Genomic DNA, 7,910 nt, shown 5'->3' with positions numbered 1-7,910 from the left:
CAACTGCCTCGGACTCTGATTGGCTCCCTAACACTATTTAAACCCACTCCTTTCTCTCACCTGTTGTCGGTCCGTCTGCGAACCTCCGTTTACACTAGGCAAGCTTTTTTTTCAAACCTTACTCCAACCTGTTTTTTGCTCCTGTCTGTCCCCTGGCTTCGACCTGTTTTTGATCCTGATTACGTCTACTCTCCTGTCCCGGCTTTTGACCTTTTTTGTCCTAGACCACGTCTACTCTCCTTTGCTGGCTTTTGACTCGCTTACGACCACGTTTGTGCTCTCCGGTCCCGGCTACTGACCCGTTTTCCGTTCCCGACACCGCCTTCGCTCGCCACGGAAGTCCCACTTCCGCGTTCAGAGCGACCTGCTTCCCGCGCCCAGCAATCACCGGATCGTGGGGGCACCCTTTCCTTTCTCCCAATAAAACTGTGAGAAACGTCCAAAGTTATTTAATTTATATATTAACGATATTTTTAATATTTCAAAACTATTAAAATCAGTAATATTTGCAGACGACACTAACGTTTTCTGTTTAAACGATAACTATATTAATTTGGTAACCTGCATTCATCATGAATTAATTAACCTAAAAGTATGGATGGATATAAATAAATTGTCTTTAAATTTAAATAAAACCAAAGTAATATTCTATATCAAGATTTAGAAGTAAAAATGTTTGGTGCTGCAATAGACACTGTACCAGATATTATGTTTTTTGGGGTCATAATAGACAATAAACTAAGTTGGAAAACACACATCAGACACATACAAATTAAGGTATCTAAAAGCATTTCAATAATTAATAAAGCCAAATTCCTTTTAAGCTATAATGCATTGTATTTATTATATTGTTCTCTAGTTCTGCCATATTTAACATTTTGTGCAGAAGTCTGGGGCAATAATTACAAAAGTTCACTACAGCCCCTTTTTATCCTTCAAAAACGTGCAATAATAGAATACAATAGAATAGAATATACCTTTGTTGATATTGTTACAAAATGGGTTGAACATATTGTGACAAGGAAATTGGACGTGGCACTCCAGTTTCACATTTAACAGTGAGGATAAAAGAAAACAAAGAAGATAAAGGAACAAAGAAAATAAGGGTATAATTTACACAATATAAAGGAACAAAGAAGATAAATAAATAAGAACCATACACAGGGATCATACTAATATTTTATTCATGCAGTCCAAATTATTAAAATTGGATGATTTGATAAAAAAAATCACTTCACAACTGTTATTTAAGGTCAACAAAAACATGGTGCCAGAGAACATCCAAAAATGATTCATTCAGAAAGAGGGAAATTATAACTTGAGGGGCTGTAGTAAATTCAAAATCCCAAAGGTGAGAACAACCAGGAAAAGTATGTGTGTGTCTGTGTGTGGAGTCAAACTTTGGAATAATTTACAAGATGAGATCAAACAATGTTCAACAATCCATTTGTTCAAATTTAAATACAAAAAAGCATTACTGGCAAAATACAGGGATGAAGAAAATGGGATATGAGTGTGATTGGAAATACTGCATTTAAAACTATGGTTAACTTGTTGTTATTGTTGCTATTATTTTATCAGAACTGTTATCATAAATATTATGTTTATTTTTATTGTTGTTATTATCATTGGTGTCGCAGTGATATTTGGTAACTAGTGGCATTATGACGTTGAGGGATGGGTATTACGAAGATTAGTGTATAAAATGATTGTGATTATTTTAATTATTGATATCTGACCTATGTAATAAGTATATCCCTGAGATTTTGTTATATTAGACACAAGTGGAGAAGAGGATTTGTAAAATGTATTTAATAGGGAAGATATAGGGGTATGGAAAAGAAGCATCTGCTTCTGACTACCCCTTTTCGAACATGTTATGTGACATTACTTTGTTGTTGACTCATTGTTCGAAATAAAGATTACATTCATTTCATTTAATTTCAACGTAACACAAGTGGGTCCTGTCTCCGTTCTGGTCCTGACAATGGTGCTATTTTTCTCAATAGGCTCTCAGTTGGACATTCTTGACTTATACTTAATAGACAACATATTCTACTTGGAACATGTCAAAGACACCTTTAAATGACGTACCCCACTTGAAACTCTTAGCGCAAGTGGCAAACGTCGGTTAGATTACCGAAGAGTCGCATGAAAATGTAATTTAAGTACAATAACTAAGTATTTTTACTGCATTCATGGACGGCAGTACCTCAGGAGGTAGAGCGCTCGTCTTGGGATCAAGGGATCCCAGTTCGAATCCCGGCTTGTCCGTGTTACATGTCGAAGTGTCCTTGGGTAAGACACTGAACTCCTAATACCCCCAATAAGCAGGTTAGAGTCTTACATGGCTGCAATACAAGGCTGCTATTGGGAAATGTGGAGCACATTGTAAAGCGCTTTGGGAAGTCATTGACTTGAAAAGCGCTATATAAATGCAGATCATTTCATTTCAATAATACCATGCTTTCATTCTTTTTTAGCTGACAGAAAGTCAATTAATGCAGTGTTTTTTAACCACTGTGGAGCAGAAGACTGGTGAGATATCGTCAGGTATGCCACGGAATATTCTGCAATTGATGTGCTTGTGAAGTCTAGCGCCTGGCAGAGTAATCATGAAGTACTCTTCCATACTAGAAGAGGTAGCGGAAAGTCATTCTTCAATGTGAACAAAACCCATTTATTGGGAAAGCCCCTGTGTAATAATGGTTAAATAGATGGCATTGTATTGTCTAATGCAGGGGGGTTAAACAGGCGGCCCGCGAGACAACACTCAGAGAAGCGCAAGAGAAACATAAGCTGCAGGTTGAATTATGTCCACTTGATTTTGCCAAAGCCAGGTGGCTCTCACAAATGCTGTACTTGTATTTCTCTCTCTCTCTCTCTCTCTCTCTCTCTCTCTCTCTCTCTCTCTCTCTCTCTCTCTCTCTCTCTCTCTCTCTCTCTCTCTCTCTCTCTCTCTCTCTCTCTCTCTCTCTCTCTCTTTGTTACTCTTTGTCTTTTTCCCTCTTTGTCTTTTACCTTCTTTTGCTCTCTCTTCCTTTCCCCTTCTCTCTCTATCTCTTTCTCTCCTTCTATTTTCTCCCCTCTCGCTTTCCATTTCTCTTTAAATTTCTTTTTTTGTCTCTTTCTTTCCCCCTCTCTCACTATTTATTTTTTGTCTCTTTTGTTTTTAACGCTCCCTCTCTTTTCTCTCTCTCTTTCTCCCTTTTTTTGTCCTACTTTTCTCTCCCTCTCTTTCTGCAATTTCTTTCTCTCGTTTTTTTCCTTTCCCTCTAATTTACTAGTCCGGTTTTGTGCCCTTTTCCTACTCCTGTGCAAATTCCTCCCCCCCTCGCGTGAATGCGCATTCTGCTGCACTTCCAACTAAAGCAATCGTATTCTATATAAAACGCTTATTCTCAGCCACTAGTGGCGGGCACAATTCCCCAAACACCGGCCCGATAATACGCGCGCAAATCCCCAAACACCGGCCCAATAATACGCGCACAATTCCCCAAACACCGGCCCGGATTTCAGCCACTATTGGCGGGCACAAGTCCCCCAACACTAGCCCAGTTCTCAGCCACTAGTGGCGGGCACAATTCCCCAAACACCGGCCCGGCAATACGCACGCAAATCCCCAAACACCGGCCCGATATTACGCGCACAATTCCCCAAACACCGGCCCGATAATACGCGCACAAATCCCCAAAGACCGGCCCGATAATACGCGCACAATTCCCCAAACACCGGCCCAGATTTCAGCCACTATTGGCGGGCACAAGTCCCCCAACACTAGCCCAGTTCTCAGCCACTAGTGGCGGGCACAATTCCCCAAACACCGGCCCAATAATACGCGCGCAAATCCCCAAACACCGGCCCAATAATACGCGCACAATTCCCCAAACACCGGCCCGGATTTCAGCCACTATTGGCGGGCACAAGTCCCCCAACACTAGCCCAGTTCTCAGCCACTAGTGGCGGGCACAATTCCCCAAACACCGGCCCGGTAATACGCACGCAAATCCCCAAACACCGGCCCGATATTACGCGCACAATTCCCCAAACACCGGCCCGATAATACGCGCACAAATCCCCAAAGACCGCCCCGATAATACGCGCACAATTCCCCAAACACCGGCCCAGATTTCAGCCACTATTGGCGGGCACAAGTCCCCCAACACTAGCCCAGTTCTCAGCCACTAGTGGCGGGCACAATTCCCCAAACACCGGCCCGATAATACACGCGCAAATCCCCAAACACCGGCCCGATAATACGCGCACAATTCCCCAAACACCGGCCCGGATTTCAGCCACTATTGGCGGGCACAAGTCCCCCAACACTAGCCCAGTTCTCAGCCACTAGTGGCGGGCACAATTCCCCAAACACCGGCCCGGTAATACGCACGCAAATCCCCAAACACCGGCCCGATATTACGCGCACAATTCCCCAAACACCGGCCCGATAATACGCGCGCAAATCCCCAAACACCGGCCCGGATTTCAGCCACTATTGGCGGGCACAAGTTCCCCAACACTAGCCCAGTTCTAAGCCACTAGTGGTGGGCACAATTCCCCAAACACCGGCCCGATAATACGCGCGCAAATCCCCAAACACCGGCCCGATAATACGCGCACAAATCCCCAAACACCGGCCCGATAATACGCGCACAATTCCCCAAACACCGGCCCGGATTTCAGCCACTATTGGCGGGCACAAGTTCCCCAACACTAGCCCAGTTCTCAGCCACTAATGGTGGGCACAATTCCCCAAACACCGGCCCGATAATACGCGCGCAAATCCCCAAAAACCGGCCCGTTAATACGCGCACAAATCCCCAAACACCGGCCCGATAATACGCGCACAATTCCCCAAACACCAGCCCGGATTTCAGCCACTATTGGCGGGCACAAGTTCCCCAACACTAGCCCAGTTCTCAGCCACTAGTGGCGGGCACAATTCCCCAAACACCGGCCCGATAATACGCGTGCAAATCCCCAAACACCGGCCCGATAATACGCGCACAATTCCCCAAACACCGGCCCGGATTTCAGCCACTATTGGCGGGCACAAGTCCCCCAACACTAGCCCAGTTCTCAGCCACTAGTGGCGGGCACAATTCCCCAAACACCGGGCCGGTAATACGCGTGCAAATCCCCAAACACCGGCCCGATAATACGCGCACAATTCCCCAAACACCGGCCCGATAATACGCGCACAAATCCCCAAACACCGGCCCGATAATACGCGCACAATTCCCCAAACACCAGCCCGGATTTCAGCCACTATTGGCGGGCACAAGTCCCCCAACACTAGCCCAGTTCTCAGCCACTAGTGGCGGGCAAAATTCCCCAAACACCGGCCCGATAATACGCGCACAAATCCCCAAACACCGGCCCGATAATACGTGCACAATTCCCCAAACACCAGCCCGGATTTCAGCCACTATTGGCGGGCACAAGTCCCCCAACACCAGCCCAGTTCTCAGCCACTAGTGGCGGGCACAATTCCCCAAACACCGGCCCGATAATACGCGCACAAATCCCCAAACACCGGCCCGATAATACGCGCAAAATTCCCCAAACACCGGCCCGATAATACGCGCACAAATCCCCAAACACCGGCCCGATAATACGCGCACAATTCCCCAAACACCGGCCCGGATTTCAGCCACTATTGGAGGGCACAAGTCCCCCAACACAAGCCAAGTTCTCAGCCACTAGTGGCGGGCACAATTCCCCAAACACCGGCCCGATAATACGCGTGCAAATCCCCAAACACCGGCCCGATAATACGCGCACAATTCCCCAAACACCGGCCTGGATTTCAGCCACTATTGGAGGGCACAAGTCCCCCAACACTAGCCAAGTTCTCAGCCACTAGTGGCGGGCACAAGTTCCCCAACACTAGCCCAGTTCTCAGCCACTAGTGGCGGGCACAATTCCCCAAACACCGGCCCGATAATACGCGTGCAAATCCCCAAACACCGGCCCGATAATACGCGCACAATTCCCCAAACACCGGCCCGATAATACGCGCACAAATCCCCAAACACCGGCCCGATAATACGCGCACAATTCCCCAAACACCAGCCCGGATTTCAGCCACTATTGGCGGGCACAAGTCCCCCAACACTAGCCCAGTTCTCAGCCACTAGTGGCGGGCAAAATTCCCCAAACACCGGCCCGATAATACGCGCACAAATCCCCAAACACCGGCCCGATAATACGTGCACAATTCCCCAAACACCAGCCTGGATTTCAGCCACTATTGGCGGGCACAAGTCCCCCAACACTAGCCCAGTTCTCAGCCACTAGTGGCGGGCACAATTCCCCAAACACCGGCCCGATAATACGCGCACAAATCCCCAAACACCGGCCCGATAATACGCGCAAAATTCCCCAAACACCGGCCCGATAATACGCGCACAAATCCCCAAACACCGGCCCGATAATACGCGCACAATTCCCCAAACACCGGCCCGGATTTCAGCCACTATTGGAGGGCACAAGTCCCCCAACACTAGCCAAGTTCTCAGCCACTAGTGGCGGGCACAATTCCCCAAACACCGGCCCGATAATACGCGTGCAAATCCCCAAACACCGGCCCGATAATACGCGCACAATTCCCCAAACACCGGCCTGGATTTCAGCCACTATTGGAGGGCACAAGTCCCCCAACACTAGCCAAGTTCTCAGCCACTAGTGGCGGGCACAATTCCCCAAACACCGGCCCGATAATACGCGTGCAAATCCCCAAACACCGGCCCGGTTTTACGGTTCCAAGCGCTGCGGTAGGGCGGCCCCCCGAGGTTGCGCGGCTGTAAATCCACGCAGCGGTGATTTTCATTATGAAAATCTCGCGCCAGGCCGTTTGGGGACTGGTGGGCATAAATCCGGGGGAAGTTAAAGGCACCTTGGCAAAAGCCCCTCTGATGCCACTTAATTTGGCGTTTTGGGGGGTTTTGGCTGTGGTTTCGCTAGACGGCGGGCATTGCATTGCCCCAAAAGCGCCGCCGGAATTTCTAAGTCCCGCGAGGTTTGGGGACTTGTGCCCCAAATTAAGTCAAAATTCAAAAAGCCAAAGTAAGTCAAAACTTGGCGACTTATAACCCGACACTAGCTAAAACTTAAAGGGCAAGTGCCGATTTTGTCGTCTCGTCTGACCTGAGGGCGTGCACGTCCGCGGAAGTCCGGTTTCAATACTATAAAATTTGAAAAACTTGAAGGGCCTGGCGCAGGGCCAGAGTTGGGCCGGTGTTTGGGACTTGTCGACTCCCCCCTGCCCAAGCCGGTTTGTCAGTTCGCAGATTTCAGGCCCGAGCGGGAGATGCCGGGCGCCGGCGCGCAAGCGGGGTAGCGCGCTCGTCCGAGGCATCTCTGGAAGTCCGGTTTCAATACTTTAAAATTTGAAAAACTTTTTTTTACGAACTCACTCCGACGTGTGACCCGCGGTTTTAACGGGGCGCGCAGCCTAAACACAAGCCGAGAACGAACCGCGAGAGGCGATCCCGGCGCCGGCCCAGACAGCACAGCTTTACGCGCACGCCACATCCGCAAAAGCGCCGCCGGAGGGCACTCGTTTGGGAGGATTCAAAAGCGCCGACTCCCAAACGAACGAACTTTCACCTATTTAACAGTCTTGTACTTTCTGGTCGATGCAAATCGGTCGTCCGACCCGGGTATAGCCCCGGTGCGCATTTAAACCACTATTGGCGGGCACAAATCCCCAAACACCGCGAAAGCGGGGCCTCGCAATCGCTGACCCGAAACCACAGCCAAGGGAACGGGCTTTTAAGAGAGAGTTCAACAGGGCGTGAAACCGTTGGGGCCCTCTTGCAAAACCATGCCTTGGCGTGCGCCCGAACCAAATGTCTGAACCTGCGGTCACCAGGGGCTCGGCATCTCTGGAAGTGCCCGCCACTAGT

This window comes from Urocampus carinirostris, chromosome 20, assembly GCF_059441175.1.
Source record: "Urocampus carinirostris isolate Australia breed hairy pipefish chromosome 20, RoL_Ucar_1.0, whole genome shotgun sequence".
Taxonomy (NCBI): Eukaryota; Metazoa; Chordata; class Actinopteri; order Syngnathiformes; family Syngnathidae; genus Urocampus; species Urocampus carinirostris.
This window is presented reverse-complemented; position numbering follows the sequence as displayed.